The 15,182-nt window shown below is 54.3% G+C and overlaps 1 long non-coding RNA gene across 2 annotated transcripts in view; it reads left to right on the top strand.

The window, feature by feature from the left end:
- Window positions 1–15,182, top strand: part of LOC123780466 (uncharacterized) — a 17,636-nt gene extending 2,454 nt beyond the window's left edge. For both annotated transcript variants that reach the window (XR_006776420.2, XR_015722326.1), the window contains exons 2-5: window positions 4,652–4,821; window positions 11,425–11,484; window positions 11,620–11,682; window positions 14,059–15,182. This is a non-coding gene — a long non-coding RNA (uncharacterized LOC123780466). The remainder of the gene's footprint in view (window positions 1–4,651; window positions 4,822–11,424; window positions 11,485–11,619; window positions 11,683–14,058) is intronic.

The raw sequence follows: 15,182 nt of genomic DNA, 5'->3' as shown, positions 1-15,182 counted from the left end.
GTGAATTTGTAAAACAAACCGTGATACGCCCCCCACCCCAGAGGCGAGGTGACTGGTGCAGTTCAGGTAGGGTGGGGGCTTCAGCTCAGGTGAAGGCGAGGGAGGTAACTTACGAATCAGACCTGTCCGCCGAAATGATATCCGTTACCGCAGGTCCCTGTCTGGGTCACAGGATTCCCCAAACCCACATTTCTCGCTTTGGGGGCGAGGCAGTGAGTTGGGCGTCCCTGCTTAGATGGAGGAAATCTTGGGGAGAATGTTCTTTTATACCCTTCCTGAGTTGAGAGCTTCCTCGAGTGGAAAGGAAAGGAGAAAGGGCTGGTTTTGGGGCCTAGGGGGTTAAGAAACCCAAGGCTTGGTGTGTGTGTGTGTGTGTGTGTGTGTGTGTGGTGTGTGTGCGTCGACAGCCAGAACCGTCCTTAGTTTGCCTTGTGGACCCCCAAGCCCCAGCCCCCAGACTCCGAAATGGGAGAAAGTGGAGGGTGAAAATGCACTTCTTTTGTGGCAACCGCCTCGAGATAGGGGCGGAACTTTTGAGGCGACAAGCTTTTCCAGCCTCGCATTTTTGACGCACATGGTTAAGAGCGCTTGGCGCCAGCGCTGAGAATTCCCTGAAGTCACCAGAGAGAATGGAGTGGTTCTTCGAACTCCGTCTGGCTCGCCATCTCGCCCCTTTCTTTCCCTTTCGGCCTTTCTCTGGCGTCCTCTCGGGGTCTCTCTGCCGGTGTGTTGAGAAGAGAGAAAGAGAGAAAAAGAAGAGGCGGCGGGGGCCAGGGTGTCGGCTCACAACGCCCCCCCCATCCCCCGTCCTTAGCGGCCCGATCCTGGAGGGTGCGAGAGGCCAGGCCTTCCCCCTCCTTACGCCGTCCACCGAGGTCACCGCAGGGTTTCACGAGTCTCTGGAGGCCCAAACTCACCCCCCTCCCCCACATTGCTCGCCGCCTGAGCCCCGGGGCAGCGCCGCGGCACTTTCAGGAGCGGCCCCAAATCCCCGCGATCTGGTTTTGCCTGCACTCGCCAGCCAATCTCTGCCCGGCCGCTCCGAGTGGAAGGAAAGCAGTTCTGCTGGCAGAATGCGACTGACCCCCCCTCCTTAGTCTCTCGGTGCCCCAAGCGTCCAGATGCTCGGGAGAGAGACATTTTCACCAGGTCCTCCGCTTCCGGGCCTCCCTTCAGCCTCGGACCTGGGAAGGGAGCTTGCTAATTTCGCTTGTAAATATCTCGACTTGCCTTTGGCCCCAGAGTGGGACCGAGCTGGATCTCTGGCCCTCACACCGCCCCCTCCCTCAGATGCCTGTTTTTGCCCGCAGCTCTAACTTAACCCCGGGGTCACCCCAGTTGCCACTCCATATCCTCACTCCTATTCTTGCTTGCAAGGGGTGGGGGGGAAGAGAGGAAAGTTTGCGGGGTTCTGATTCGAAAATGTCCACGTCTTGCTAATGGTCTGCAAACTTCCGCCAATTATGACTGACCTCCCAGACTCGGCCCCAGGAGGCTCGTATTCTGCAGGGAGGCCGCGGTAACTCGGGATCAAAAAGCGGGAAGGTGCGAACTCCTCTTTGTCTCTGCGGGGCCGTCGCGCCCCCCTCCCGGTGGGTGATAAACCCACTCTGGCGCCGGCCGTGCGCTGGGTGATTAATTTGCGAACAAACAAAAGCGGCCTGGTGGCCATCGCATTCGGGTGAAACATTGGCCAGCGCCTTCTGGAGACTTGTGCCAGGCCTGGCAGCCGGGGGAACGCACAACTTTTTGCGCGACCCCCGGCTGGCGGCTTTAAGCTCCAGGCGCGGGGTCTACACGGCCCTTCTCTCTCTCTCTCTCTCTCTCTCTCTGTTTGCAGACCCCCTCCATAGTCTCTGCCCGCCGCTGCGCTCAACAAAAGACATTCGGGAAACATTGAATGAGTCTGCCCCTCGGCAGAGTCTGAGGAGCGGGCGGGAGAAGGGAGCAGGGGGGCTCAACTTTGGATCTCAGGGGACCCACGGAACTTCTGATGTCCCCCAGATATTCCCGCACCTTTTTGCAGGCCTGATTTTTTTTTTAATTAAAAAAACCCAACTCTCCGTATCTGTAATGCCTACAGTGTTTAAGGCCAAGCGAGGTGTGTGTGTGTGTGTGTGTGTGTGTGTGTGTGTGTGTGTGTGTATGTGTGAGCGCAGATGGTAAAGTGGGGAAGGGGCAGAGCAGACTCAGAACAAATTTCCTATACAGACACACAAACGTGAAACCAAGCCACCACCCAGGCCACGGCAGCAGAGAAGCCAGCCTGGCTGCGGAATCGCCCAGGAAGCCTCTGCTGGATCCTACTTTTCCCCATGGCACGGCCTGCCTCAAACTAGAAAGGGGACCAACCGACCCTTTGGTGACCGAATAGTGTTTATCTGCAGTTTACAAAAAAAGGGGGGGAGGAGGGGGAAAGGATGGTGGGTAGGCGGGGTGGTTTACTTTGGCAAGTTTGCTGTAAATATTCGCTTCAGCATGTGTGAGGTCTGGCGAGGGACTATTACACGCTTATTCCCTCTTAAACTTTCACCCCCGTTGGCCGCCCAGCTTTTTTCAGTCCGAGGTGTCGCTAAATTGGAAACTCTGTTGACATAAGGACATCCGTGTTTCTCCAGGGGTCTGAGGCCTAATTAAGAAGTTTCCTAGGGTGGTCGGTCAATACATAAACTTTTACTGGGGAGGGGCTCTCTGGTCGCCTGGCAGTGTAGCGATGGTTCCCTCTTTCTGCTCAATCCCCCCCGCCCCCCACTTTGGATCTAGCCCCCCCTTTTTTTAATTGACCAGCTTTGAAACTAAGTGTCTGCTTTAGGGCTCCCATCCTCCTGGGCTCTCCATTCTGCTAACTGGGGACTTGATTTTCTTACCGCGGATCCCACCCCCACACCCCGGGGACTTTGTGTTTGTGATTCCTGCTGCGAAATGCTGCTAGCACCCTCCTCCCCACATTAGCACTCTGGTGCTACCCCAAGCCTTGACTCTGCTGTATGCAGTTCTGAACCCAGTGGAGGACCTCTGCATAGACCAGGGAAGCTAGATTTTCCTGCTGGAGCTTTGCATTCACTGGACACACACACACACCCCCACCCCAAGCTTGCTTTAAGAGTTCAGTTCCTCCCTAGCCAGGAGTCTGCAGGATCATTCAGTTTGATGGAGAATTAGCCTGTCTTTCCTCCCTCTGGGGACAGGTACAAGCCTCTTGGTTGGACCAGACAGAGTACCCATCTTTTATTTCTTCTCTTTTCTTTTTTTTCTTTTCCTCTTTCTTTCTTTCTTTCTTTCTTTCTTTCTTTCTTTCTTTCTTTCTTTCTTTCTTTCTTTCTTTCTCTTTCTTTCTTTCTTTCTTTCTTTCTTTCTTTCTTTCTTTCTTTCTTTCCTCCCTCCCTCCCTCCCTCCCTCCCTCCCTCCGTCCCTCGCTCCTCTCCTTCCTTTGTTGGTGTCCCTGGCTCTCTGTACATCTTTCACTGTACATCCGTTCTTGCCCTGTTTCCCTTGAACTTGCTCTTCTCTGCCTTGCATCTGTCTTGTTCTGTTTCCCCTTCTTGTCTGTCTCTACCTGCCCCCCCACCTTTAACTTTTCTTGTTTCTTCTGTTTCTGATTTACTCTCTTTCCCACTCTTTCTGCCTCTTCTGTCTCTCTTTCTAGTTTGTCTGGCTTTCTTGACCCTCTCTGAATTCTCTCCTGCTTTTCTGTGTTTCAGGATTGCCTCTGTATTCCCTCCCCCACCATCTTTGCCAGTAACGAAGACAGGCTGGAGCTGCCTCTTCTTAGGGTTCAAGCTGATACCTCCCCCTCATGCCCTTGGCTAGGAAGAAGATAAGGTGTCCTGAGAGATAGAAAGGGGTCTGGGCCCATTTGTGTAGGTCGGAAGTATCACCTTCTCCTTTTGGGATCCCCAAAGTCAGCCTCCCCCACCCCAGAATCTCTCCCCCTCCTTTCTACGTCCTTTCAAAGGCAGGAGCCCAGGGTGAGAGGAGGCATGTCTACCCTACAGCCTCAGCTCCTAGTCCCTGCCTTGCCCCAGCAGCACAGGGCTTTCCTGTAAGGCACATTTCCCTGTCCTCTGACAGCCCTCTAAATTATTGATCAGGGCGATTCAGTGCAGAGTCTGAAGTGTGTGTGTGTGAGAAAAGATTGTCAAAGTTGTCTAGCTCGGGGAAGCAGTATTTTTAGGACGGAGGCTCACTTTGGCGCCAGTTGGTTTCTGCTCTTTCTAGGGCACCATCCGTTATTCGCTTAATCCTTGCTTATCGTACCTCCTTTTAATGTAAATATGGTTTTGGCAGAAACAAAATGGAAAGATTTCATCCCCTGCATTATTCTTATTAGCACCTACCTTTCATCAAAGCTGATCGCCCTGGAAAATGGCAAATTTGTACATGGCTAGTGATTTAGATAAGTTGGAAGGGAAACGGGGGTGGGGGGATGAAGTGTGTGTGTGTGTGTGTGTGTGTGTGTGTGTGTGTACGCGTGTGCGTGCGTCTGGGGAGAGTGCCTTTTATACACTGTGAAGGGTTTCTCTCTCTCTCTCTCTCAGGAAAAGGAACTAATTGTGGTTTCCTAATTTCAAACCAATCTACATCTTCAATGTTCCCTTTGTGTGTTTTACCCAATTACTTAAAAAAAAAATAACGCATGGACTTTTCTTAGTCCAGCAGAAATGAATTCACGAGGAAGAGGCCGGAGAATTTTTCCTCTCGTCTTATCTGACCCAGAATCAGCAAGACGCAGGCCAGAGCTGGCTTGGCCGTCAGGCACTTTTGACCACCCAACACCTTTGTTTATTCAACATCCTCTTTCCAGATTTTCAGTCGAGACAGGTAAGGGTGTCAATGGTCCCTCAGCGATTAATGCCAAGAATCTGGCTTGTGGGGTGGGGGTCTAAGGGACAGAATACTTTAAAAAGCTGGAGGAAAAATACCTCGGTATGCTCTCCCATCCCCGGTGGCAGACTGGGGGTTCCTCTGAATGGGAGAGCTGACTTCCAGGGTTCCCCGCTCCTCCCCGTTTTTCGGCACCGGTGGTGGTGTTTGGTGCCAGTGGCTGGGGGGCAGTGGGGATGAGGCCCAGGGAACAGGGAGGTGTGTCAGCGAGGGGGGCACGGCTCATGACATTCCGCTACTGTCAGGAAGGTTGGCAGGGCCAAGAAATATCGGCTCCTCCAAAGCTGAACTAACTGTCCCCTCCTAGCCACAGACATGTTTTCTCAGTTGGAGCACAATATCCATTACTATTTCCCGTACTGCGTTGCAATTAAAGAGGGTGAGCGCGGAGAGGGACTGCAGGAGATAAATGAAAGAGAAGAGTGGACACAGAAGTGTGTGTGTGTGTGTGTGTGTGTGTGTGTGTGTGTGTGTGTGTGCCTGCTCCTTGTCAGCCCTCCATACAGCCAAGGTAATGTTTTCATGTCTCCCCAACCCAGAGCAGATAACACACCCGGAGATTCATATCCAGCAAATCCCCCAAATGTAGCTGTCCCTGGGGGAGCTATGGCTTTGGGGAGGGGTTTGCCTTCCCTTGGTGGGCATGGGGTTCCAAGGACTGGAGGGGTGTGAGCATTTAAGGTTCCAAGTCTTACTGTCACATCAGAAGCTGTTAAAACCCCTCCTCCCTTGTACAATCCTATGGAAAATGGAACTTTTTGGGGTTCTAGGACACAAGGTGGCAGGGAGGGATTTCACCTGCTTCTCTGGCCTGCCTGGCAGGTAGGGGCCTCTGACACCTGCTGCGAAGGCTAGGGTACGAGCCCTAGATTCAGGGTCCTGACTCCAGGCCTGGTCTGTCCCCCAGCAGCTGCCCCGCACCCAGGGAAGCTCTCTGGCCAAACTGTCTCCTCACAATTTGGAACCCAGCCCCAGCTCCTCCACCGCTCTGTCTTCTGTGATCACTGACCCTGGACCAGGGCCACTCAGAAAACGGGTGTGGAGAGGGGGCGTCGCTGAACCCCAGCGTCAGTCTTCATTACCTGACAATCTGGGTAGCCACCCCCTCCCCTGTGTGGGTAAAAGAAACTTGAGGCCTCAACAATGTATCTTTAAGCCGGAGGTGCCTTGCTCCCAAACAAATCATCCCTGTCTGCAAATAGTGCCCAGCGAAATCCTGCACGATTCTCTCTGGTAGAAGATCCAGGGAGCTGGGGGGTGGGGGAGGGGGCAGCTGGAGGGACTCTTCTCTGTCTCCCAACCTGAGCTCCAGGTCTGGGTGACAGTGTGACCCTGGCGACCCCAGAAGCCTTTAAAAGTCTCCAGCTTGGGGCTTGAATACCTGAGGGCTCGAGAAGTCTCTTTCTCTTTTCTTTTTAAAATTTTATTTATGTTTAAGAGGAAGAAGAGCGAGGCAGACACACACACACACACACACACACACACACACACACACACACACATATATATACATAGAAAGAGGGAATGTTTGGAATTGTCAAAGCGCTTTTCCTAAGAGTTGCTTTTGCTGGCGCCCAGACTTCAGTTCATTTCATCTCCAAGCCAAATATTAAAAATCCTTCTTGCAGGCGGGCGGGAGGGCAGAGAGGAGCGGCCTTCCAGATCTAGGAACCTTTCCTAGCAATGTCCTTTCCAACTTTCCCTCGGAAAAGGAAAACTTGCGCCCCCTCCCCACCTCGTTCCCCGGCAATGAGTGTGAGGCAGCGACAGCCCAGAGCTCCCCGTCAGGTCCTCTCGGCGATGGAGTCCGCCCCGGGGTGCTTCCCCTACCCCAGCACCAGCCTTACCCGGGTTCCAAATACGGAAGCTGGACGTGTTCCGTGCGGCTCCAGGCCTCGCCCAGCGCGGAACCCGAGGAGGCGCTCGCCGCCTCGGATTACACCCGCACCCGGGGGGTGGCGGGGTCGAGGCTTGGGTCCGGCCCGGCCCGCCGCACCGGCCCGCAGGGGAGCAAAAAGGGGGGGGTCCCCGCACCGGCTGGCCTGCCCCGGCCCTCGATCGCGGGGAAGGTCCCGCCAGGCCCAGGAGTCCCCGAACCGCGCGCTCCGGCTCTCGGCGCGGTTACCTGCTCTCCCTCCGCAGCTACCGGGGCGGGGCGAGCAGGCTCCCGGTGCGAACGCAGAGAGCGCGCCGGCCCGGGCCGCGGAACGCAGGCCTTTCCGCTTCGAGAGCTCAAACTAGGGTTACAGGGGTGCGGTAAGGAACACCCCCTCTCGCCCCAACACCCAGCGTCCAAGTTGTCTTTTTTACAACAGTGATTCCCACCTCCCCCTCCACTCCTGCTTGCAAAGGGCAAATCCGGGGTGGTTAGTAAAGACCTTCGGCGCGGGGGGTGCGGGGGTTACCAAAAATCAAGGAGAAATGTAGCACTCTCGGGCTCTCAAAGTGATGGAAAAAAAATTGCAAGGAGATAGTCTCCTGGGGAGAAAAACAAGGCAACCGAGCTGAGTCCGGAGAGAATCTTCGTGTACAAAGAGAGGGTGGGGTGCGAGGGAGCGTTCTCCTCTCCCACCGCTGGGGTGTGTTTTTACATGTTTTCTTAACAGCAAGTTCTATAAACAGGTCAGCCCTACACTGCCAGCCGAGGGAGTTTGAGGCCGTGTCTGGCTGCGGGTGCAGACGCCTCTCTTTCCCGCTCGCCCCCCTACAAGCCAAACGCGCTGGGGGCAAGGCCGCGGAGGGGGAGCGCTACCTCCCACTTCTGACTCGGAGGGTACAGTTGCTTTTGAAATAACCCCTCTTGTCTTCAGACGGTAAAATATGAGTTCCCCACATGTCTGACGCTGGTCTTCTGGTACCTCAAGCAGGGTTTGGGGAGGGGGGGTGGGGGGCTGCTCTAATTACCTTTGCGCTGAGTGGGGGTGGGGGGGATTCTCTCTTTTCAGCCCGGCCCTGCTGGGGTGCCGGGGCGCATTATTAAACCCAGACGCTCCGTCCAGGAATTGGGGCCATGAGGAAAAGATTTACAATTAAGCCAATTGGGGCCGAATACAGCCATCCAAGTTCGCAGGTGTAAATAATGCCTTGCATTTTTTTTTTTTTACCCTTTGCAAGGGACTTCATTTCACCATTTCCCCCCCCTCCCCCGCAGCTCCCACCCCTCCACGACTCGAGTCCTTTAGAGGAAAGTGCGGAGGCGGAAGACGGTGGGGGCAGAGTTAGGATTTTTCTATTAGACGTTAAAATATGATGATGCACGCACTTTTATGTCGGTGTATTAATGCCGTGAATAACCAGGACGACTCCTCTATTTCATTTCTCCGTCTAGAATTGGAGAATTGTTGGAGTCACTGCAAGGCCTCTTGAGTGTGGGTTATGATTTATTTTTTATTTTTTTATTTTTAGGGAATGAGACAGATTTCAATAACGATAATGGAGTTGAATTATTATAAACTTTTTTAGTTGGGGAGATTAGGTGAAGGAGAGGTAAGGGGCCAAAAAAAAAAAAAATCCCCTTTAGTTGGAATATCAGAAGATTGCCCCAGACTGAATCTGGAGGAGAGGAGAGCCTGGCTTTCTGAGCTTTCTAGGGCTTCATTTTAGACCTGCCTAATGTTCGGGGAACTTGCTGAGCCCTGTATGGGCCCAACTTTAGGGCTATATTCCGTTGCATTATTTAAATGTAATGGAATATGCATGTGTGGTTCAAAATGTTCCATGTGGGTACACGTGTGTACATACGGACATTCCAAGTAGCCCCAAATATGAAATTAAATCTCAGATTAAAAAATGCATTGCAATCACACCCCACGGGTAGACTCCCATTGGATCAATATAGACAGAGTTAAATTTGTTTTGCAGCTTCGCAGCTACTCCTTTTCTCTCCGAGCAATACAGTCTGTTACAAATTACGAGGGAATTGGAGAATATGCCCCCCGCACGCTGTTGTTCGGTATTCTTAGTCTTGCATTAACCCGCTCAATAATATATGTAATATGTGTGTACACAGGCACTTTTCCAAAAAATTAGCGATAACATTCCGGGTGTATGAAGAATGGTGTTTTTCTCCCTTCGCATTTAGGATTCGGTGCGCGCGAAATTGCCACTCCGGACACCCATCTCGGGGGATAGTCGCCCACGGGGATCGCGGGGGAGGAGGATTTCCAGGCTGGGTTGCATGCAAGGGCAGGGAGTCAGAGCGCCTGACTCCAACCAGGATAAGGTCATAGGTGTAGAATTAAGGAGGCAGGACTTAACACGTCCGTTCGCAGCTAAGGGAGAGCAAGAGTCACAGGATGAACCCCCCCTCCCCCCGCAGCCGCCACAGGAAGGTTTCCAGCAATGGCGGTGCAAACACCTTTCACATTTTTTCTCCTTCCTTCTTTTCTTTCTGCTCGCCCTTAGAAAAATTCCCTGTGCCGTGCCTGTGTTGGGCATAAATAAAAGGGGGAGGGTGGTGTTGAACGCCGGGTGAACCCGAATCAGCCTCAAGCCGCTCGGGAAGTACGTGGGGAGGCGAAGGAGATAGCTGCGCCCTCACCTCCGGGGTAGGGGGAGGTAGGGGGTGGAGGGAGGGACTGCTTCCCACTTGGAAACCTGCGCTCCTCGCTTCTGGAGAAGCTCGCCGGGAACCTCTGCGGAGGGTGCCCCTGCCGTCTCGCCGCTGGATGGCGCTCGGGGGAGACGCGGCGGCGGACAGCCGTCCTCCGAGGGCCCCGCAGGGCCTGAGCCAATCTCCACTGACGCGCGCGGGGTTGGGACCTCAGTTTTGAGCTACCGCAGTGGCAGTTCCGGATGCACCAGGAGGCCAAGGCTGTTCCTGGAGGATGGGGCGGGACAGGGTCCCTGGAAGTTGGATCCAGAGAGGCTAGGCTAGAACCGGGATGTGCGGGAAGGGGGTTCTTAGCACAAAGTAGCGCCTCATTTCTAAGGCGCCACCGGTACTCGGTCTTGTTTACCGGGAAAGGTGTGTGTGTGTGTTGGGGGGGTGTTTCTGGAAAGGAGGACAGCCAGATAGGTGTGGAGATGCAAAACGGGTACCCGGTTTGCAGAACCTCCCGATCCCCCGCCCCCTTTTGCAAAGGCCAGTCTTGTGCTCCCCTGGGCCAGACAGGCTCGGTGGAAATCGGAGTGGCTGGCGGTACCAGCCTGAATTGTACCTGGAACTGGGAATGTCAGGGTTGGAGTTGTACTCCGATCTAATGGAGCCCTCATTTGGAAGTGTCTCTTAAGGCTCCAAGACCTCTTGCGCACACAAAGGAGGAGCTGTGGCTACCGTATTGGGAAGAACAAATTCATCCAGCACGTGTTGAGCTTTTACTGTGTACCAGACACTGCGTTAGACTTTATGATCTGGTCAAAGTTACTTAAAGAGCTAGAAAGGAAGAAAAAAATCAACCATAGCCAAAGAGGTTTATTGGCCACATGGTCCAGCTAGGAGAGTCTAATGTTAGGTCTCTATTTTGTAAGCTCCTAGGAGAGGACTGGCTCATCCTATCTTCAGCTCCTATCACAGATCACAGTGCTACCTACAATTGGTAGGTGCTCGGTGAATAATCTTCCAACAGAGGAATAAGAGTCAACGAAGAAGGGGAGAAGGACAAAAGGGGCTTTTCCGTGCATTTGGAAACAAATGACCACTCCCAAAGTGCATTTTTAGAAAACCAGCATCAATCTTATTAGATGCTCCCTAAACAGATTCTGATATGTAAAGCGAAACAGTGAAAGGATGGTAGTGGGAAAAGTTTGGTGTAATGGATAGAAATATCCACTAGATCATCCCACAAATATTGGGTGAGGGGCTTCTCCGTCCAGGTAGTCTGCTAAGCGCTGGAGACACTGGGTCCTGGCTGGCCTGATGCTCATTCATTGCGATGAGTATGTATACATATGAATTTCCATTTTAAAGATGAGGAAAGTTGAGGCCCAGGAAGGGTAGGGTGGGAGAGGGCTTCTGTTCAAGGTCTCGGGCAGGAAGGCCAAATTCAGTCCAGCCTCAGCTTTTCTGCCTGCTGGGGGACATTTGGCCGGGTGGTTTTCTGTTCCGAGGAAGAGGCAGCAGTGACAGGGAGCCCTGAAAATCCCAATGGCCCGAGACCTCATCGCGGGCTCCCGGCAGTTTTCAGGAGTAAGGAGTCTACACCCCATCGAGGCTTCGCAAAGGACTTTTCCCCAGATCTGCTCACCGCAGCTGCGAGCCCGGGACTGTGCTAAAGGATCTAACTTCTAGACTCTTCCATCCGTTTCTACCAGGCAGCGCCTACACCTTGCTAGGACTGGACAGTGTTGTCACTCTTCACGGACAGAGAACTGTGGGAAGGAAGATAGCTAGGGAGTCTCACCCAAGGTCGCATTGCTAAAAAGTGACAGCAGAGAAGCCTTTACAACCCCTTCCCCTCCCCAGGATTTTACGTTTCTGGGCAGACCCCCTTCCTCATTAGTACCCCAGTGACCAGCGCAGTCTGGCACGTTCAATGTGTTCATCAAGTGTTTGTTGATTGAATAAACTAATCCTTCTTTGTTTTTTTGTTCTCAATAAAGCCCAGAACTAAAAAAAAAAAAAAAAAAAAAAGGAACAATGATCGAATAAAGGAGAGTGAGGTGAGAAGCTCGGTTTCCTGACGTGCTGCGCGGGGGTGGGGCTGGCTTGGGTCCCCTGTGCGTTCTGGCCCAGCCACTTCCCACTAGCTTTGCAGAGACGGCTGTGATTTCCTTGCATCTATGTTTTAATCCTAGATTTCGTTCGGTTGATCGATGAAGGAGACAAGTTGACCCACCGTGAGGTTGACCCGCCGTGAGGTCAGTACAATCGATGAAGTCCCCACAACCGCTGGGAAATCACGGCTGGGGTGGCACGCTGGGTTCCCACCAGAAGCTTTCGGGGATTTGGAGTCTCTCGGTATTGAACCGGAGGGAGGATGGGGGTAGATGGGCGGGAAGAAGGCTCCAGCCGCATCCGAGTAAGCCTCTGGGTCCACCAGGCCAGGAGAGCGCTCTGCACTCGCATCCAGCCCGGCGGAGCGCTGGGGAAGCGCACTGATAGATTTCGTTCTGGAGCGCCTTGGCCTTGGAATCAAGCACCAGGATCGTTGCGCAGCAGGTCTGCGCTCCGTAGCCCCAGCTTCCTCGTCTGCGAAACGGGGTTTTTATGAAATGCTGTTTATTGAAGACGGCATTGTGAAATGCTCAGGTGGGTGATAACGTTGTAAGAATTTTCCTACCCATCCGCTCATCAAATACTGCAATCGGAGGAGGCAGGAGCCTTCTCCATGAGCTCCATTCTGCAGATGAGGAAACTGAGTCATGCAGAGAGATACAAAGACTTGCCCGCAGTCCCACAGCCAGTATCTTCTGGAGCTGGGATTCCACCTGGGGATTGTGTCTGTTATTGTCTGGCTTTGAACCTCGAGGCAGGAGGGGCCCGGCGCGCACACACAGTAGGCACACAGGGCTCACCTGTCCGCTTTACTTCTTTGCCCTCTGTGGGGGAGAAATTCCATTTAACCCTTTCCCAGGCTAAGCTGGAAACTGCCTTGGCCCATGGGTCCCTTCTTTCTGGAAACTCAAGCCACCGGTTGGGCGGGGTGGGGGAGGAGGGAGTGTGAGTCTGACAATCCTTAAACTCTGGCAATCCTGGGCTTTCAAGATTTTTTTTTTTTTTTGGTACGAAGGAAGAAGTGTGTGTGTGTGTGTGTGTGTGTGTGTGTGTGTGTGTGTGTGTATGTGTGTGTGGAATCAATATGGTCCAGACAGCCCTTCACAAAGGGGCTCCAGTCGGGCGCCTCAGCCTCGCGGCCCCCGCCCCACCGCCCGCGGCGAATTAATTGGGCCCTGAAAGAAGGGGCGACGTAGCTTCCAGTTAATTAGTCAAGAAATGAATCAAGCCCCAGCGGCTTGGCAAAGGCCCCTGGGGCGCAGGTTTTGTGCAAGCCAAATCGGTCGGTGGGGCGCTCCCCTTGGGCTCGGTAGGGCGCGGTGGGGAACCGAGCCGGGGCGCCTCTGGCCGTCCTGCGCCAGGCGCCTTGGGCAGGGAGCGGGTTCGCGCACTCCCTCGGGCTCTCGCTTCCGTTCTCTGCTTCCCTGTTTCTGCATCTCCTCTCTCGCTGCTTTTTTCCCCTTTTCCATCCGGGCCAGAGCCTTCTCCTGTTCTCCCCTGCTCCCTGAACTTTGCTTGGGTTTCCTATCCCAGCTCTCACTTCCCCTCTCCCTGCGGCGTGGCTCCCCAGGTTCTCAACGGAGACCGGTCGTCTCTCTCTGAAGTCCCATCTTTGGGGCACCTGGGTGGCTCAGTCGGCTTCATGATCTCGGGGGTCTTGGGATCGAGCCCCACGTAGGGCTCCCTGCTCAGCAGGGAGCCTGCTTCTCCCTCTGCCCCCTGCTGATGCTCCCTCTCACTCTTTCTCTCTCTCATAAATAAATAAAATCTTAAAAAAAAAATAAAGTCCCAGTCTCAGCCTAGTAGGATCTGGAGCTGGGTGGTGTGAGGACAGCGCTGGAGATGTTGAGAATCCTTGACTTAGGGAGACCGGGTAGAAATGAGCCCCAACTTTGGATCCCTGAGGCCTGCTGTGTGTTCCTGGGGACACGACTCTTCATCCTGGGGTCACCTTGGATGGGGCTCTGAACGGTGGTTAGGAGAGACTGCTAGGTGGTTTTGAAAGAGCTTGGTAACTGGTCGTCTGTGTCCCCATATGATAGGGACTTAGAATTAAGGCAGAACTGCAACACACAAGCAATGATTGGGTGCCTGCTGTGTACATTCCTTCCACAGGATCTCCAGTCATTCCCTGTCAACCCAGGCAGGGAAGACCAGGGTGTTTTCATCAAAAGCAGTTCTGTTGCAGGGAAGGGAGGGGAGGCACAGATCGTAAACCCAATTATTTCAAGGTCTTTTTGTGCCGCGTGCCAGCTTCCTGCACTAAAGGTATGGAGGTATGGAACTCAGGGCTCAGAGCCAGGTAATGGTTTTCGCGCCCGGCGAGGCGAGGCTGAGGGTTCCACCCTCTAGGGAGGCGATCGCAGGGCTACCGGATCTTTCGTCCTCCAGGCCTGGCCTGGCTCGGGATGCTTATGCACAGGCCGAGGGTCGCCAGCATCACCTCTCCTCCTCCGCTGGGCGCGAAGGCCTGAACCCCTCCGACTCTGTATGTCTCTCCCGTCTTTTTGTCTTTGCAGCTCTGTCTCTGCTTTAGTCTCTCACTCCCTCAGTTGCACCTGGAATCCGGACTCTGAAGTGGAGGTCAGAACGTCCAGCTGCCGCCTCCCGCCGGGATCCGAGCCGCAGAAGCCAACCGAGTGGATCCCATGCGCTCCCTGCCGTGCCCAGCGCCCAGCCCCTTCCCAAGCCGCCTCCAGGAGGTCCCAGACGCCAGCGGATGATTTTGGCGAACGCCTGCGTTCCCCACGGCAGCCCGGACCCGCATGTTTTCTTCCTTCTTTTGCCGAGTTGGCCGACTTCGGCTTCATTCGAGGCTCAGAGGTGCCTGCGCCGTGCTTGGCTCGGCTCCCGCCGCTCGCAGGAGGCCCGGGACTGCGGTTTCGGCTCGCCGCATCCCTGCCTGGCGCGCACGCAGCACTTGGCGAGCTTCCCGCTCACGCGCTTGGCGCCAGCGGCTCTGGGCCTCAGTTTACCCGCTCCTTTCCGGTTAGGGAAGTGACGGTCACGTGGTTAGAGGAGGAGGCATGGAGAATGGATTGGCTGGTGGTGGGAGCGCAGTTTGTGTGTGTGAAGAGGGGGAAGTCAAGATGAGCCATGCTTCCTTTCCCGCTCCCCTTCACCGCGGACTTTTACCCACCTCCAGGCACAGAAGAGGAGACGAAATGCTGGTGCTGTCTCGCTTCCCACCCTAGGAACGGAGCCCACCAACGCCAGGACCCCAGTCTTCTCTAAGGGCCACCCACGGCCTGTGCGCCTGTGTGGGTGTGCCGGGCTGTAGGCGAGGACAATCCTGGTCCTTGCCAGCAGGTGCACGCTTGGGGGTGTCCGGAGCGGTTCCTCCGTGGCTGCCTGCTCTGCTGGGACTGCTGCTGCTGGCCTTGGGACATTTGCACACCCAGCTGTGGTTCACTGGGGCAGTGTTGACGCAAGTCCTACCGAGCTTTGAGAGGTGGCCTATCAGAGCCTTAGAACTTCGGATGAGTCTATTAGCCCTTCTAAGCCTCAGTTACCTGAAAACCAGGATAACAGGTCCTGCCACAGAGGACATGGCAGGGGGGGAAATGACATCAGGTGTGTGCGTTGTTCAGCCACACCTTGGCACATAGTAAATGCTCATTAAACAGTAGCTGTTTGGACACCC

This window comes from Ursus americanus, chromosome 30 (genome assembly GCF_024610735.1).
Source record: "Ursus americanus isolate L20-20 chromosome 30, mUrsAme1.1.p, whole genome shotgun sequence".
Classification (NCBI taxonomy): domain Eukaryota; kingdom Metazoa; phylum Chordata; class Mammalia; order Carnivora; family Ursidae; genus Ursus; species Ursus americanus.
This window is presented reverse-complemented; position numbering and strand designations above follow the sequence as displayed.